Raw genomic sequence first — 18,078 nt, 5'->3', positions numbered from 1 at the left:
CACCGTCTGTTGATTCCAGAAACCCTAGGTTGGTGAGATTTATTTGTGGGTGGACTGCTTAGCAGCATCATTTCAGTCTGGAAAAGGGCGTCCCCAGGCCTCCTTTTTGTGATCTGAGAAGCAATAGCAACATCTAGTTAGGTCTTTTACTAACTTTATAATTATTTGTCTAAAAAAGGATATGAATAATAATTTATATGTAGTATGCTCAGAAATCATGGATCAGTCATTTTAATGGGTTATGTATTTAAAGAACCTGATAGAGACTTTTAATGCCAAGTGTATGCATTGAAGAATTACGCCTTGGAAAAGAGGAGGCAATAAACATAATGGTTTATGGCGTCTCTTTATTGGCTTTGAACGGAATCAGTGATGGCGGGGCATTTAGCGTCTTAGGCCATTGCTTTAGTGATATAGGGCTCTTGTACACATAGCTTTCACGGGTGAAGACGGTACTGCTTACCTCAGTCACCATCTGATGGGAAACACTCACTTTTTCTTACAGGCTTCGTGACATTGCATGTAGGTAATTTGGTTGCTGGGCTTTGGAAAGACACAGCCTCCGCTTACAATTTATGGTAATTCCCCGTTATCCATGAGGGATACATTCCAAGGCCCCCAGCTGATGCCTGAAAGCTCAGATAGCACTGTATACTCTGTATACTCTGTAGTTTCCTGTACATACAAACCTACCATAATGCTTAATAGTAAGAGATTAACAATAAATAATTATACAGTGGAACACCTGTAACAATGTAATGTGTGACAATGTATTATAATACAGCTTTTGTGGATGTGGTCTGTCTCTCAAAATACTATCATATCTTCCAGCTGTGGTTGACTACGGGTAACTGGAGCCACAAAAAGTGGTTAAGAAGATAAGAGGGAGACGCCTGTACCAGAGAAAAAAATAGAGTGTTGCAGCTGTAACATAATTGAATGACTGATTTAGATTTCGTAACTGACAAACAAAACCACGAAGGACTCTCTCTGGGTATAATCTGGTGCAAAGGAGACTGTGTCAATCATTAATCCACAAATTGCTATCCTGAAGTGTGCCACATGCCTTAGGTTTATTTTATCACTTAGCTCTATAAAGAAAGGATTTTTAATCCCATTCTACAGAAGTGGAAACTGAGTCTTAAGACTCAAGAAACTTTACAAACTACAATGGTGTAGCAACTTTTATTAATTTCTTTTGTGTCTTTTCAGACTTTATATATATACATATATACACACACACACACACACACACACACACACATGAATGTGATAGGAATCTATAGGTGAATTGAATCTACATGAATATTGATGACTTTTCTTCTCCCTTTTGCACATAAGGTAGAATAGTTTACATACTATTCTACATTTTGCTTTTCTTAAAATATCGTGGCGATCTTTCTATATAAGTGAACAAAGAGTTTCTTTATTCTTTCACACAGTTTCATAGTATTCCTTTATATAATTGTGTAATCATTTATTTAAAAGTCGTTTTTTGATTGGTATTTGGATTCTTTCCAATAATTTGCTATTACAAACAACACTATGGCTTCTGCTTCCAATTAAAATATAGAACGTAAAATACCATTATTCATATGATAATAATAACAAAAACCCTGATAAAATGAAAATCATACTTTTTTTGGTAGCAATTATCAAATAACAGTGGACAGGGTAAGCTTTGATGAACTGAATTACCGGGAGTGATGGTGAGCAGAGAATCCACAGCTTCTTTCATCCTTGAGGGAAAGTACCTGATTTCTGTGTGGGAAGGTGGAGAAGCAGCCCTCTGTCAATGAGAGACTTTGTAGCTTTGAGGAGAAATTTGCCAAAGGATTTGGAGATGGATTGGAATTTAGAAGTCCACCAAATGCAAAAATAGTTGGGCTCACCAGTCACCCCCTGTCCCTGATTTTACTTCAAAAGCGGCAGTGGAGGCGGGGCTGGAAAACAGAGAGTTAAACAATTTCATAGTGCTTGAGTTTTGGAGCCACGTTAGATGTAAGGTAAGTGAAAATGATATGAAATCTGTCTCAACCTGCTTCCAGCTCAAACACCAATAAAACCAAACAAACTAGCCATTATACAGTGGTGACATAGGAGATTGAGGTTAGGCTGAGGAGCAAAGTAAAATGTCCTTGTTTCCATTAGATACCAGGGGTGCACTCAATTTACTGAACACTGCAGCTCAGTCTCAGGTCAACCTGACTCTTGATGAAATCTGATCAGATTCTCATTCCAGCCACCTGGGAGAGAGAAAAGGACTTGCACTCGCCAGAAAAACAAAAACAAACAAAACACTCCTGGAGTGTCTCTTATATGCAATGTGTAACATTCAGTAAAAAAATCACAAGACGTGAGGAAACAGGAAAATGAGATCCATAATCAGGAGGAAAAAAAACAGTCAATAGAAGTAGATCCTCTACATATTGACAGTAAAAGTATGGAAAAGTGAACATATACAATGCAAACTTAAATTACAGGGAAGCTGGGGTGGCTTTACTGCATAAAATGTACTTCAAAACAAGGAAATTATCAGTTAAAAAGACGTTTCAAATGGTAAAAGGGTCTTTTTGTCAAGAAGACCTCAATCTTAAATGTGTATTCCCTAAATAACAGAGCTAGATGAAGCAAAATTAAGAACACCAAAGGGAAAAGTGCTAAATCCATATTTATAGTTAGAATAACTGAGTAATTGACAGAACATGTATATAAAAATCACTAAGGATAAAGAAGATCTAAGGAATACTATCAGCTAATTTGAGCTCACTCGCATTTATAGAACACCAAGTTTACTAACTGCATAATACACATTGTTTTCAAGTGCATGTAAAATGTTTGTTGAGAAAAGACATGCTGAGCTATGAAATGTCCCAATTTCCAAAGAATGGAAATCTCAGAGAATATATTCTCTGACTGTTGCAGAATTAAACTAGATATTTGAATATGTAGAAAATACCAAATGTTTGGAAATAAAACAGCAAATAATTCACAAGTAAAAGGAGACAGTATGATACATTTAAAATGTTTAAAATCAATGAAAATGAAAACACAAATATTGAAATTTGGGGTACGTACCTGAAACAGTGGTAACAGAGAAATTTTTGCTTTAAATATTAAAAATAAATAGTAGAAAAAGAAGAAAAGTTTAGAATTGATTATATTTCCAACTTTTTTTCAAACTTTTTAAAGAAGTTTGAAAAAAGAACAAATGAAACTCGTATGTACAGAAAGGAAATAACAAATATAAAAAATCAATGAAGGAGAAGGCAAGTAATAGAGAAAATCAAACAAAGCCAAGGTTTAATAGTTTGAAAATATTAATAAAATTGATAAACTCTTTGTCTTAGCTTGGGCTGCCATAACAAAACACTATAGACTGGGTGCATTAAACAACAGAAGCTTATTTTGTCCTGGTTCTAGACACTGGAAGTCCAAGATCAGGATCCCAGTATGGTTGGATTCTGGTGAGGACTTTCTCCCTGGCTTGCAGATGGTAGCCTTCTTGCTGTGTGCTCACATGGCAAAGAGAGAGAGGGACACAAGCTCTCTGGTATCTCTTTTTATAAGGGCACTCACCCCATCATGATGGCCACACCCTCACAACCTCATCTCAACCTAGTTATCTCCTAAAGGCTCTCCAAATACCACCACACTGCCGAGTAGGGCTTTGATGTATGATTGTTGGTGGGATACGATTCTGTCCATAGCATTCCAAGTAACAGTAATTAAGAAAAAAAAAAAAAGAGAGAAAACATAAATCATTGTCATCAGGCATGAAAGGGCAAATCACAACAGATCCTACAGACAGTAAAAAAGCTAATAATAAAATGGTAGGAACAATCTTCTTCCAGTACATTCAATAACTTTATTGAAGTGGACAAATGTAAATTCCTTGAAAAATACAACTTATCAAAATGGACACAAAAAGAAATTTTAAAAAATGTATCCGTTAAGAAAATTGAATTTGTAACAAAAACCTTTCCGACAAATAAAACTCCAGGCCCAGATAGCTTCACTGGTGAATTGTACCAGCACTTAAGTAATAAATAATACAAACTGTACTCTAATTATTTGTCATGTACATATGTTAGTCTATATTTATGCAAGTACTTCTGGAGAATAATGTCCTCAAACTAGATTTGATGGGTCAAAATGTACGTGCATTTATTATTTTGATAGATATAGCCAAATTGCCTTCCATGGGTATTGAACCAATTCACATTCCCTGTCAGCAATGAGAACACCTGTTTTTCTACAACTTTGCCAGCAGATTTATACTAGTTTAAAAAATTTAAACTCGTTTAAAATGTTCACGGATAGTTATTAAACATGTTGATGGGAAATGAGTGACGAAGGATTCTTCTCACTGATCAATTATAGAGCTTTCATTTTCAGAAAATGTGTGTCTTATTATTATTTCTTCATATGTTTTGTTTTTTTCTTGTTAATTACTGGTGCAAAAATTTAAATTAAAGTGGAATATTGGGGTGGGTGTGTGAGGTCCTTGGAAAGAAGCATGTGGGGGAAGTTTCTTGAGCCCTGTGTTAGAGATCAGTACCAAGCTCTTTCTCCAGAAGATGTTTTATGAAACCTTCTAACAAGTAGAAAAGCTGGTAGTTTTGAGTTGTATTTCACCTATAGGAATATTAAGAAATAGTAATAGAGAAGAAGGAAAGAAGAGAGACAAAGATGTACCTGCTAACCATCTTTTCAATACTCAGGACAAACTTTTTGTTTTGAGACAGAGTCTCACACTGTCGCCCCGGCGGGAGCCCAGTGGTGCAATCTCAGCTCACTGCAACCTCCGCCTCCCAGGTTCAAGAGATTCTCATGCCTCAGCCTCCTGAGTAGCTGGGATTACAGGTGTGCGCCACCATGCCCAGCTTATTATTATTATTATTTTTGGTATTTTTGGTTTCACCATGTTGGTCAGGCTGGTCTTGAACTCCTGACTCCAGGTGATCTGCCCACTATGGCCTCCCAAAGTGCTGGGATTACAGGTGTGAGCCACCGCACCTGGCTGGGAAATACTTTTAAAGACTATATGTATGTCTTTAATTTAAAGATATTTGGAAACCAAGTTAGAAGATTCATTCAGGTGACTTTGACTTCCAGCAACAGGTCAGTAGGACCTGTCCAAGAAGTTTCTCTTCTCACATTAAATATAATAATTCTCAAGGAATATCACATGAAAACCTTGACAAATAACTAAGCGAAAGAAATAAAGAAAAGTAGGTCCTGAAGTGCCAGAAATAGAGAGAATTCGAGGTTGGCACTGTGAGTATCGGGTGTCTCTATGGGTGACCAGTAGAAGGATGAATGTGAATGCAGCACGTGGAGCCCCAGGCCAATGCTAACTTCTCCCAGCAGGATTTATTTTTGCTTCTGGAAGGCAGTTGGGGTAGGAAAAGTATCAATAATCCAGCCAAAGTTTAAGCGAATTCAAAGCTTGGCTTTGGTCTTGGTGAGCATCAGCTGATTTCAGGTGAGTCCTCTCGGCAATCCCTTTCAAGGTCTGAATTGAAAGTCTGGGGTATCTACTTACGGTTTTTGTTTGCTCATTTATTCTTTGTTTTGCAGATTGGCAACTGTCTTACCTCTTTGTTTTGTCTTTCTCTCTGGGCTCTCGGCCCTTCAAGCCCTTGCTACTTCAGCAGCTCTCTGATGATTCCAAACAGATGTTTTCTCTGCCTTGTTCAGCTTCTCCTGTTCTCAGCAGTAGCGTTTGTCTTCAATGAAGTAGCTCACCATTACTTCAACCAGAAGCAACCTGCTCGATGACTTAAAATTATATAGCAGATAATGTTGAAAAATCTTATTTTACTTACTAATGCTTTTTAATTTCCCTTATAAATAATATTTTTATTATTTCAGATGACCTATTATGTGAAACTTATTTAGGATAGATTTTTAAGTTTTAATTCATGAATGGGTATAAATTTTCATTTATTGAGTTGTGAGCTTTACTAGAAGCCAAATGATATGAAATCTGTCTCAACCTGCTTCCAGCTCAAACACCAATAAAACCAAACAAATTAGCCATTATACAGTGGTGACATAGGAGATTGAGGTTAGGCTGAGGAGCAAAGTAAAATGTCCTTGTTTCCATTAGATACCAGTGTTCAATTTAGTGAACACTGCAGCTGAGTCTCAGGCCAACCTGACTTTTGATGAAATCTGATCAGATTCTTATTCTAGCCACCTGGGAGAGAGAAAACGCACCTATACCAGGCAGGAGGCCTTTGGGGTCCTCCCTGTCTCACCCAGGTCACAGGCGGCTTCCCGCCTTGCCCTGTGCGCTCTCCTGAGTGCACCAGGAGGGGTGTTTGAGGGAGAACCTAAGAGAGCACCTGGGAAAAGCCCTCCAGGCCAGCTGGACTTGCTGCCTCATCCTTTCCCATTTCACATCCCAGAGTCAGTGAGGCAGGAATTGGAGCCCGCTTCTTTCCTTAGCAACTCGGTGGCCTTAGGCAGAACCGCTCAGCCTTCTGCGTGTCCTTCCTCTTCTGCAAGGGGAGGGTGAACCGTCCTCCACGGGGAACGTGTGCGGTGCCTGGCACAGGACCAGGGCATTAGGATCTCCAAGTTAAAGGCGCACTCTGCAGGATGGAGGCAGCCATAGCTGGAAGAAGGAACATCTGGGGCTGGAAGTCTCCCTACTTCTGTCCTCAGAGAGAAGATGGGAATAATGACCCTGGCTGACATGACTGCTCTCTGGCCAGCCCGCCTCGCAGCCCCATCCGAATCTGGGAGGCACAGAGCGCATCAGGACACTGGGTTCTAGCAGTGTGATGGGCGTGGCTCCTGACCTGTTGTCTGTATCAGAGAAGATAAGGGAGAACACTTGAAAGAAAGGAGAAAGAAGATAGCCACTGGAGAACAGAGCAAAGGAGTTGGCAGAAAAAGAAGCGAGGGCTGTAGCCCCACAGGAAGCAGAAACTGATAGGCTAAGTAGGATACAGACGAAAAGTAGATCCCGAAAGGCATTTCCCCGAGGGCTTTCATGTGGTTCCTCGCTGACTGCAGGGTGTTGGAAAGAACGACTTATCGTTCTTTCCATCTCTAACCGCCCACCCAATGCCTAGAGATCGAGCCTGGGGAAGTCCTTGGTGGGGAGGTACGCAGGGCAGGCGGGGGGTGGGCAGCAGCTGGTGACATGGTGGCACACCCAGGGCGGGGACTGCCTGACCCCACCACCCCCATCCCAGCATGGAACAGCTTGCTGAAAGGACAAACTCATGTTTTGAGTCCATAGGGCTGAAAGAGTCTATCTAGAGTGATTACGCACCAATGGCGGAATGCAGCACACACTTCACAGCTGCGTGTCCAGAGTGGAACTGTTTCAGAGAAGCACATGTATTTCCACTGGCCGCTTGAAATGGCATGTGTCTGGGAGCGTTTCTGAAAACCAGCATGAGATAAAGATGACCTGAGGAACTTATCAAAGTGCAGATTCCCAAGCCCACCCCAGGCTGACTGAATTCAACCTTCCGAAGGTGGGCGCTGGGATGGACATTTTAAACAACACCACTGGGTGATTCTTAGGCGCGCTGAAATGGGAGCATTTTGCTGCTCCATGCAACCTGGAATGAGGCTGGCTGATTAAAAATCAACTCCTGGCCACGCACAGTGGCTCACGCCTGTCATCCCAGCCCTTTGGGAGGCCAAAGTGGGTGGATCACTAGAGGTCAGGGGTTCGAGACCAGCCTGGCCAATATGGTGAAACCCTGTCTCTACTAAAAACACAAAAAATTAGCTGGATGTGGTGGCAGGTTCCTGTAAGCCTAGCTACGCTGGAGGCTGAGGCAGGAGAATCGCTTGAACCCAGGAGGTGGAGGTTGTGGTGAACTGAGATTGAGTCATTGCACTCCACCCTGGTTAACAAGAGCAAAACTCGGTCTCAAAAAAAAAAATCAGCTCCTAAGTTTGTTAAAAATACAGATTTCTGGGTTGTGGGACCAGAAGTTCGATCCAGTAGGTTTGGGAAACCATGGGCTGTAGTCTATATTGATTTGATTCTTGTGATCTTATAGCCGGACTTAGCACTTGCTATGGATTGAATGTTTGCATCCTCCCCTGAAATTCCTATGTTGAAATCCTAACCCCCAATTAGGAGGTGGGGTCTTGTGGGGGTGCTAAAGGGGAACAGAATTAGTGTCCTTAAGAAACAGATCCCGGAGCACTCCCTTGCCCTTCAGCCACTGGACAGTACGGTAAGAAGGCCCAGTCTGTGAACCAGGAGGCAGACACCAAATCTCCTGATGTCTGAACTTGGACTTCCAGCATCCAGAACTGTGAAAAATAAATTTCTGTGGTTTATAGGCCACCCAGTCTATGGTATTCTCTTATAGTGGCCTGAACCAATTAGGACAGCACTATTTTGACAAATGTGCTGCTGGGGAAACTTAAGATCTTGATCCCATTAACATTAGCTCCAACTGAAAGGTGTCTGTCTTCAGCATGTAGAAATGTGGTGTATGGGGAGGAAACACAACATGATAAATTTCAAATCCCATACCTCTGTTAAGGAGGTTAGCGCCTCTGGAGCACTTTCAGCCAAGAGCCTCTCTCTGATATTAATTCTGAAGTTAAATATTAGTTTTTGACAAGTACCAGGCATACCCCTTCATGAGCAGTGTACAAGACCACTCATGGGTCTCCCTTAGGGCCAGAAGCAGTCAATCCCCCTCTGGATTTATGCCTTCTCTTTAGCGAACATTGAAGAGTTGAATAGCTACTGGCTACCAGTCGGAAGAGACTGTCTCATGTTGTATTAATATATTTCAAATAGAAAACGAATGTCTAAGTTAATAAAAGTTGAATGAGAGTAAATGGCATACAAAGAAATAATTATTTACAGCTTACGGCTAACCACAATTTAAAACACCATATTAGTCCTGAATCTATAAACTTAAAAGTTAGGTTAGGAAAAAGCTAGAAATAAATTTGTGTCTGTCTAATAAATCATACCTAGACATAATTTAGGTTGACAAGCACTTCACATTTCTGAGGCTGATTAATGATAGAGTCTCTGCTGTCTGTAGTGTTATCTTTAAAGAGATTCTTGGCTGTAGTTTCACAGTTAATTTCATTTCTCATCTTGGTGAGATTTTTCCCACTGCACTCTGTCGTCTGAATGATTTCAAGGCCTTCTGTTACTTCACCAACTTTTTCCCTGTTAAAATGACCTGAAAAGGCCTTGGCCAGCCTGCTCTGTTCTTCCATCAGCATTCACCTAAGTACTCCTCATGGGTGGGAGAAACCATGGCAACAGCAGTTCTGGCGCTTAGGGAGGTTATTCACAGGGCTTCAGAAAGCTACCCGCAGGTCCTCCACAGTAAGGAAGCCAATGAGCCTTCTTCCCTTCCCAACAGCCACACCACAAAGTCAGGAGAAAAATGATTGGTATTTCAGATGCCGATGATTTCAACATCCATTTGGTGCTCAGTATGTGAAGGCTCATGTTGAGGCAGGAGCAAAGGGAATGAGGTCAGCTCTTCTCTGTACAGGAGCCCCTGCCCGAGTGGAGAAGCAGAGAGAACTTAGGAAAGCGGAAACACCCTCAGAGCACCCTGGGGAGGAGGGTCAGGAGGGATGACACTGCCTAGTGGGGAAGGCGGGAGAATCCTCAAGAAGACTTTGAACTCATCTAGAAGGGCAGGCTGGAGGAGGGGACAGGCAGGCAGGCCGTTCCAGGTAGAAGAAAGCTTGTGCAATGCTGAGAGGTGGGGATAAGAAAATCATCTTTGAGAAACAGCAAGTGCCCTCGGGAAGGTTGAAAATGGGGAGCATGGAGACTCCCCATCACTCTCTCACAGACTGAGAGATGAATTGGGAAACTGAGGCTGGAGTGGGGTTGGAGGGGTTGGGAGGCCAGTGACCGAAAACACAGATGGTGTCAACAAAAAGAGAACAAACTCACAGACAAGCCAGGAAAAGCCTTCTGTCTCCCATCAAAGAGCCAGTAAAGGGGAAGCCTAGCAAGACATAAAAATTTTAGACAATAACCACTCTACTTTAGCCAAATATCCCAGAAAAAACTTTGTCCCTGCTACCACCCATGCCAGCAAAGGCCAAACAGGTTGCCCAGATTTCTGCCCTAGCAAGGCTGTAATAGGATGCCCCAACATCCCCATGAGGACAGTGTCAGCAAAAGCCTGGTAGGGAGCTTGGACTCTTGTCCCAGCAGGCAACAAGACCCTCCTGCTACATGATGTTAGTGGTGGCCATGTTGGGAGTCTGGACCCCATCCCATCTAGCAGTAAGGAGGCACCCCTGTCTCTCCCCCAGGTGGTGTCAAAGAAGGTCTAGTGGAGAGTCAGGACTTTCATCACTGCCCACTAGAAAAGGGGCCATCCCCACCATGGTGTTGGTGGAGATTACACTGAGAGCTGGAACTGTCAACCCTGCCTGACAAGGAGCCTCTCCTCACCTTGGGTGTCAATGGAGGCCAAGAGGAAAACCTGGACTTCTACCTCCATCTGACAGCATGAGGTGGCACCCATCCCTTCCCCTCTGGAGTGGTGATACAGAAAGCCAGTAAAAACAGAGAGTTTAAGGGCGATCCAGAGTCTTATGACATAACACCCAGAGTGTCTAGTTTTTTTTTTTTTTAGATAGATTTTTTTTTTTAGATAGTTGTTGCCCAGGCTGGAGCACAGTAGCATGATCTCATCTCACTGCAAACTTCTCCTCCTGGGTTCAAGTGATTCTCCTGCCTCAGCCTATTGAGTAGCTGGGATTACAGGCACCCACCACCATGCCCAACTTTTTTTTTTTTTTTTTAGTAGAGATGGGGTTTCACCATGTTGGCCAGGCTGGTATCACACTCTTGACCTCAGGAGATCCACCCACCTCTGCCTCCCAAAGTGTGGGATTACAGGTATGAGCCACTGTGCCTGGTCAGAATGTCCAGGTTTTAACTGAAAATCTCTTGTCATACTGAGAACCAAGACCTCAACCTGAATAAACAAAACAATCAGTGGACGCTAATACCAAGATGACAGAGATGTTAGAATAATCTGACAAAGATCTTAAGGCAGTCATGATTAAAAGACTTCCAGTGAATTTGGGTTTATTTTATTTAGGGTTCACTTCTTGAATCTGTGGATATGGATCTCTTGCAAAATTTGGAAGGTTTTCCATCTTTATTTTTTCAAGTGCTTTTTTCAGTCCTGCCCTTTTTCTCCTCAATTTCTGGGATTCTGATGCACAAATGTCAAGGCTTTTGTTATAGTAATATAGGTCCCCATGTTTTCAACAGAAATAGAAAGACTCAGCAAAGAAATAGAAAATGTCAGCAAAGAAATAGATGATATAGAGAAGAAACAAATGGCAATTTTGGAACCAAAAAATACAATAACTAAAATAAAAATACAAAAACTAACAATAGAAGGAATTAGTGGACCAAAACAATAGAAACCACTCAATCTAAACAACAGAATAGAGACTGAAAACAAATGAGCAGAGTTCTGGGGACCAGCAGAAGTTCTATATTCAGAAAGAAAATGATAAAAGAAGGCGTCTTAGAACATCAGAAAGGAAGAAAGAACATGGTAAACAACAATATGGGTAAATACAATAAGTTTTCCTTCTTCTCTTGTGTTTTCTAAATTATATTTAACAGTTGAGAGAAAAATTATAACACTGACGGATGTGGTCCTAAATATATGTAGAGGAAACATCTAAGACAATTACAAATAGAGAAGGGTTAAGGGACATAATGGGAAGTAAGGTTTCTATATGTCACTCAACCTGGTAAAGTGATAAGTTATGTAAATACAATGCAATACCTAGGACAACCACTAAAAATGCTCCAGAAAGATACATACAAAAATAATAGATACATAAAAATAGAATTCTAAAAAACATTTAAGCAAACCACAGAAAAGCATGAGGAAAACAGAAATAAAAGCAGACATAACAAACAGAAAAGAAAAAATAAAATGGCAGATCTAAGCCTTAAAACGTCAAAAATTACATTAAATATAATTGGTCTAAATATATCCATTGAAAGATTAACAAAGTGTACTAAATCACGTTACCAAACTATGTGCTGTCTATAAGAAAGTCACTTCAAATTTAATGACATAGGCAAGTTAAAAGTAAAAGAATAGAAAAAGTCATAGCATGTAGACTTCAGAGCAAAGAAAATCACAAGACAGAGACAGACGTCATATAATGCTAAAAGTGCCAATTCACTAAAAATACATAGCAGTCTTAAATGTGTATGCACCAAATAACAAACCTGAAAAATAAGTGATGCAAAAACTGATGGAACTGAAAGAAGAAATAGACATACCCACAAATATAGATGAACATTTGAATATCCCCTCTCAATAACTGATAGAAAAACTAGGCAGAAAACCAGCGAGGACATATAAGAACTTAGCAACCCCATCAACCAACAGGCTCTAACTGGCATTTACTGCGCACTTCACCCAACAACACTGAAACATATATTCTTTGCTAGTGCAATGAATGTGTACCAAGGATTTGTTTTAATCAGCTGTGATAAGAAATGCAGACATGGGAATGACTGCCATGAAGAAAAAGGTTTTTACTCACAGTGCTCTCGAAGTAGGGAGCAAACACACCATGCAGGGCCACGTGGAAAAGCACCAGAGTCAGCCAGGAGGCAGACGGGGTCGGGGAAAATGTGGGCAAGAGCCTTTAGTGTGGTTTCTCTGGAAAAGCCAGGCAGAATACGCAGGCTTAACAGACTTGGGATTGGCTAGTGTGAAAATTTCAGGGGCCTCTGAGGCATAGGGGCTATCCCCATTGGTTTGGTACTTGGTCCTGGGACGATCAGGGCAGGAAGACAGTGACCTAGAATGTGAAATCTCTGTGAGCGACTGGTGAAGGGGGTGGTTAGGGTCTAGGTTGGATTGATTGGTTTGCACATGATTGATGCATTCACAGGGAGTTGTTTGCCATCTCTAGGAATTAGCTGGCCATGGGAGGGACAGTCTCCCCAGGGTTAGTAAGTCCACAGACATTATTCTGATGTCAAAACATAAGAGTAAAATGACATCTTAATACATAAGCCATAAAACAAGCCTCAGTACATTTCAAAGAATAAAATAATAGTTGTGTTCTCTGGCCATAATAAAATCAAACTAGAAATAAATAGCAGAAAGATAATAGGAAAATCTGCAAACACTTGGAAACTAAAACACACTTCCAAATACATTGCACTAAATGAAATTTAAAAATACAGCATATCAAAATTTGTTAGCATAGCTAAAGGAGTGCTAATAGGGAAATGTATAGCGCTGAATGCATGCCGTAGGAAAGAGGAAAAGACTGAGCTTTAAGTTCCTACTCCAAGAACCTAGAAAAAGAAGAGCAAAATAAACCGAAAGCAAGAAGGAAGAAAACAATAAAGGTAAGAGCAGAAATCGTTTAACCTGAAAACAAAAAAAGGAAAGAGGACATTAATAAAGAGATGGTTCTTTGGAAAGATCAACAAAATTCAAAATTGACGAACCTCTAGGAAGGCTGACAAAGAAAAAGAGAAAAGACATAAATTACCAATGTCAGGAATGAAACAGGATATATCGATACAGACACTGTGGACATCAAAGCAATAATAAGGGAATCTTGTGAGCAACTCTACACATACACTTTACAACTTAGACAAAATGGACCATTTCCTCAAAATCCACAAACTACCATAATTCAACCAATATAATGTAGATGATATGAGCTCTGTAACTATTAAGGAATTTGTTTTTATAATTAGAAATCTCTCAGAAAAGAATTAGCCAAGGCTCAGATAATTTCATTGGAGAATTCTACCAAATGTTTGAAAAAGGATCACCACCAATTCTACTTGATTTTTTTCCAGAAAATAGAAAAAGAGGGAGCACTTCCCAGGACATTTTGTGACTCTAGTGTCATATTGATCCTAAAATCAGACAAGTACAGTATACAAAAAAGAAAATGACAGACCAATATCCACAATTAATATAGATGCAAAACTTCTTAATAAAACAGTAACAGATGGAGTACGGTACTATATAAAGAAGATTACACACCATGATGAAGTGAGGTTTGTTCCAGGGATACAAGGCTGGTTTAATATTAAAACTGTAACAGTCAATATATTCTACCATATTAACAGACTAAAAAAGAAAAAAAATAATTAATCAATTAATGCAAAAAAATTTTTTGGCCAAATTTCAAAACCGATTCATGATTTTAACAACTCTCAGAAGAATGAGAATAGAGATTAACTTCCTGAACTTGGTAAAGAGCATCTACAAAAAAATCTATAGTTAGGATTATACTTAATGGTGAAAGACTGAGTCCTTAATGCTATAAGACTTGAGCTCCCCTTAAAATCAGGAACAAGGAAAGGATTTCTGCCTTTACCATTCATATTCAGTTTAGTGCTGGAATGTCTAGCCAGCACAATTTGACAAAGAAAAGAAACTAAAAGACATATGAACAGGAAAAGAAGAAATAAAATTTCCTCATATTTGCAAGTGATATGATTGTCTACATATGATTGTCTATGTAGAATTCTTAAAAATCTACAAAAATCTAGAACTAATAAGTGAATTCAATTAGATTGGAGAACTCAAACAAATAAGGAAACAGAACCCAAATGTATTTCTATATAATAGCAATGAGCATGGGAACATTGAAATTAAAATACTATAATCAATCAATCAAAGAAAGTGGAATATATAAAATATAACTCCAACAGTACGTTTACATGACTTGTGTGCTGAAAACCACGTAACACCAATGAGAGATATTGAAGAAGATACAAATAAACAGATAAACTGTGTTTGCTCATAGGATGATGTAAAGATGTAAATCCTCCCCAAATTGATATACAGGTTTAACACCATTTCTATCAAAATCCCAGCAAAAGTTTTTGGATACATAGATGAGATTATTCTAAAATAATTCTTATAATGGATCCATTCATATAATAGAAAGGCAAAGGAACTAGAATAGCTATAACAATTTGACAAAGAAGAATAAAGTGGGAGGAGTTACTCTAGCAGATTTCAAGATTTATTATGTAGCTACAATAATTAAGACTGCTTGATATTTGCAGAGGGATAGATCCAATGGTCAAAGGATCAGAACAGAGAATCCAGAACTAGACCCATGCAAACATGCCCAACTGGCTTTTGATGAAGATGCAAAAGAAATTCAAACGGCAAGAGATTGCCTTCTTATCAAATGGTGCTGGAGCTACTGAACATCTACATGCAAAAAAACGAACCCCAACTTAAGTCTCAGACTTTATCTAAAATTTAACTCGAAATGGGCCACAGACTTAAAAATAAAATGTAAAACTATAAAACTTTGAGAAACACATGAGAGAAAGTCTTCAGGATCAGGGGCTAGGCAGAGTTCCGAGACTTGACACCCAAAATGCAATCCATAAAAGAGAAAGTGATAAATTGTGCTTCGTTAAAGTGAAAAACTTGTTCTTCAAAGACCTTGTTAATAAGATGGAAATAAAAGCTACAGAGATGTGTTTAATTTGTATTAAAGCCATGAAGTGAAGAAATATTTGCAAACCACATATCTGTCCAAACCAGTGCCTAGAATACATAAAGAACTATCAAAACTCAACAGTAGAAAGACAATCAATATAGAACATGGACAAAAGACAGGAAGATGATACAGAGATGGCAAATAAGCACGTGAAAAGATGTTCATCGTCAGCTAATGCAACCAGAGAAATGTGAGCTAAGCATACCAGTCAGCATAAATAAAATAAAAAATAGCGACAGTACCAAATGCTGGCGAGAATGAGGAAAAACTAGATTGCTCTTCCATTACTGGTGGGATTGTAAAATGGGGCAGCTACTCTGGAGAACGGTTTGGAAGTTTCCTTAAAAACGAACAATGCAGCTGCCATATGGCCTAACAATTGGATGCTTGGGCATTTATCACAGAATGAAAACTTTCATTCACAGAAAAATCTATACACGAACGTTCATATTATTTATATAAGTAAAAAACCAGAAACAGTCAACATGTAACCAATCCCTAAAGGTTACATACGGCATGATTCCTTATGTATAAAATTCTTTATAATGAGCAGGAGTTCCGAAGGAGCTGGTAGGTGGGGCAGGAAGGAGTTAGGTGTGGGTATAAAAGGCAGCAGCCTGAGGGGTCCTTATGGCGATGGAAATGTTCCATATCTTGACAGTGTCAATGTCAGTTTTCTGGTTGGGATCTTGCACTACAGTTTTGCAAGAATTACCACCAGGGAAACTGCAAGGACCACATGGCAATCTCTGTATTATTTCTTATACCTGCATGTGAATCTATAGTTATCTCCAAGTAATAAGCTTAATTAAAAAAAAAAAAGAAACACTTATAGGACAGTCAGTGAACACTGGCTATAGTTTTTAGTGTGATGATGGCATTGAGCTGTTTTGAAAGATTAGTCTGTATTCTTAAAAGATCCATACCGAAACATTTCAGATGAAATTCTATGTCTGGTATTTACTTCAGAATGATCCAGAGAGAGGGAGAAGCAGGCAGCGTCCACCAGAAGAGTGAGTGGCTGTGCGTAGGGCATTGTGGAGCTGGCTGGTGCGATGTGGTGTATTTACATTAGATACTACACGTGGTTCTAGTGCCTTGGGAAGGGGGAGGCAGGGCAATGCGGCGGGGAGGCCATTGGCTTTAGAGACCGTCAGACCTGCTGTGAGTCTTGGTTCTGCTGCTTATTAGTTATGTGACCTTGCTCAAGCTACTCAGCCTTTATTTCTTTGGGTTTTTTTTTTTTGAGACTGAGTCTCTCTCTGTCATCCAGGTTGGAGTCCAGTGGAACAATCTCAGCTCACTGCAACCTCTGCCTCTCAGGTTCAAGCAATTCTCCTGCCTCAGCCTCCCGAGTAGCTGGGATTACAGGCACCTGCCACCACATTCAGCTAATTTTTGTATTCTTAGTAGAGATGGGGCTTCACTATGTTGGCCAGGCTGGTCTTGAACTCCTGGCCTCAAATGATCTGTCTGCTTGGGCCTTTCAAAGTGCTGGGATTACCGGCATGAACCACTGCGCCTGGCATCTGTTTAACCTTTCTGAGCCTCAGTGTCCTTATCTGTAAAATGGGGCCAGTATCTCATAGGGTAATTGTACAGATGAATGAGATTGCTGAGGAAGAGTGTAGGGTGAGTAATAAAAGGTTCTTGGGGTCAGTTTACCTGAGGATGAAGAGAGAAACAGAAGCCAGTGCAGGAGATAGATGGGCAGGTGGAGGTGGGGCAGGAGAATCATGGTTGGGTTGGGCAGTATATGAAAATCCAGTAAATTATTATTTTTATTTAATCTTTAATTTTTTTTTTGAGACAAGGTCTCCTTCTATCATCCAGGCTGGAGTGCAGTGGCGTGATCATAGATCACTGCAGCCTCAGCCTCCTTGTCTCAAGTGATCCTCCCACGCTGGGATTACAAGGTTTTTGTTTTTGTTTTTGTTTTTTGTAGACATTGGGTCTTGCTGTACAAAAGAGCCCAGGCTGTTCTCAAACTCCTGGCCTTAAATGATCCTCCTGCCTTGGCCTCATGAAGTGTTGGGATTACAGGCACAAACCGCCCTACCTAGTCAGTACAGCTAGCGCTCAACTTACACCACGGTCGGGACCGCGGACCAGTCGTAACACGATTTGGTCGTAAGTTGAGTAGGCTATATGCACGCGGAGATGGTAGTGCTGCCGGAAGCTGGTCTGCACTGTCGTACGCCCAGCTGGGCAACGTTTGCGCTGCCAGACGCGGAGCAGTCGTGGCTAGCAATCGTGGTTGTAAAGTCGAATGGTAGTAAGTTGCATAGGTGGTAAGTTGATCAATACCTGTAAAAGATTTGTAAAAGAATTGTTGGAAGAAGACACCTGAGAAGAAGCCATCAGATGTGGCATTCAGAAAGTCATTGGTGCTGACAATGGCTTCACTTCTGTAGTGAAGGTGGTCCCAGATTCAGTGCCAAGAAACCGGTGGGGAAAAAGAATGTAAATGTCTGCCATTCTGAGAATCTTGATGGCAGCGTGTGGAGAGACCAGGCTGGAGCTCGAGAGGGAAGGGACGTTTAGAGAGATTAA

The 18,078-nt window shown here is 40.4% G+C and overlaps 1 long non-coding RNA gene across 1 annotated transcript; it reads left to right on the top strand.

The window, feature by feature from the left end:
• Positions 1–3,370: 3,370 nt before the first annotated feature.
• Positions 3,371–17,115, top strand: LOC116537913. The gene is made up of 3 exons (XR_004263415.1): positions 3,371–4,042; positions 7,350–7,359; positions 17,105–17,115. It is a non-coding gene; the product is annotated as an uncharacterized LOC116537913 (long non-coding RNA).
• Positions 17,116–18,078: the final 963 nt, after the last annotated feature.

This window comes from Sapajus apella, unplaced genomic scaffold, assembly GCF_009761245.1.
Source record: "Sapajus apella isolate SASKATOON/1434 unplaced genomic scaffold, GSC_monkey_1.0 scaffold114, whole genome shotgun sequence".
NCBI lineage: Eukaryota > Metazoa > Chordata > Mammalia > Primates > Cebidae > Sapajus > Sapajus apella.
Note: the sequence above shows the minus strand (reverse complement) of the source record. Positions and strands in the feature narration are given on the sequence as shown.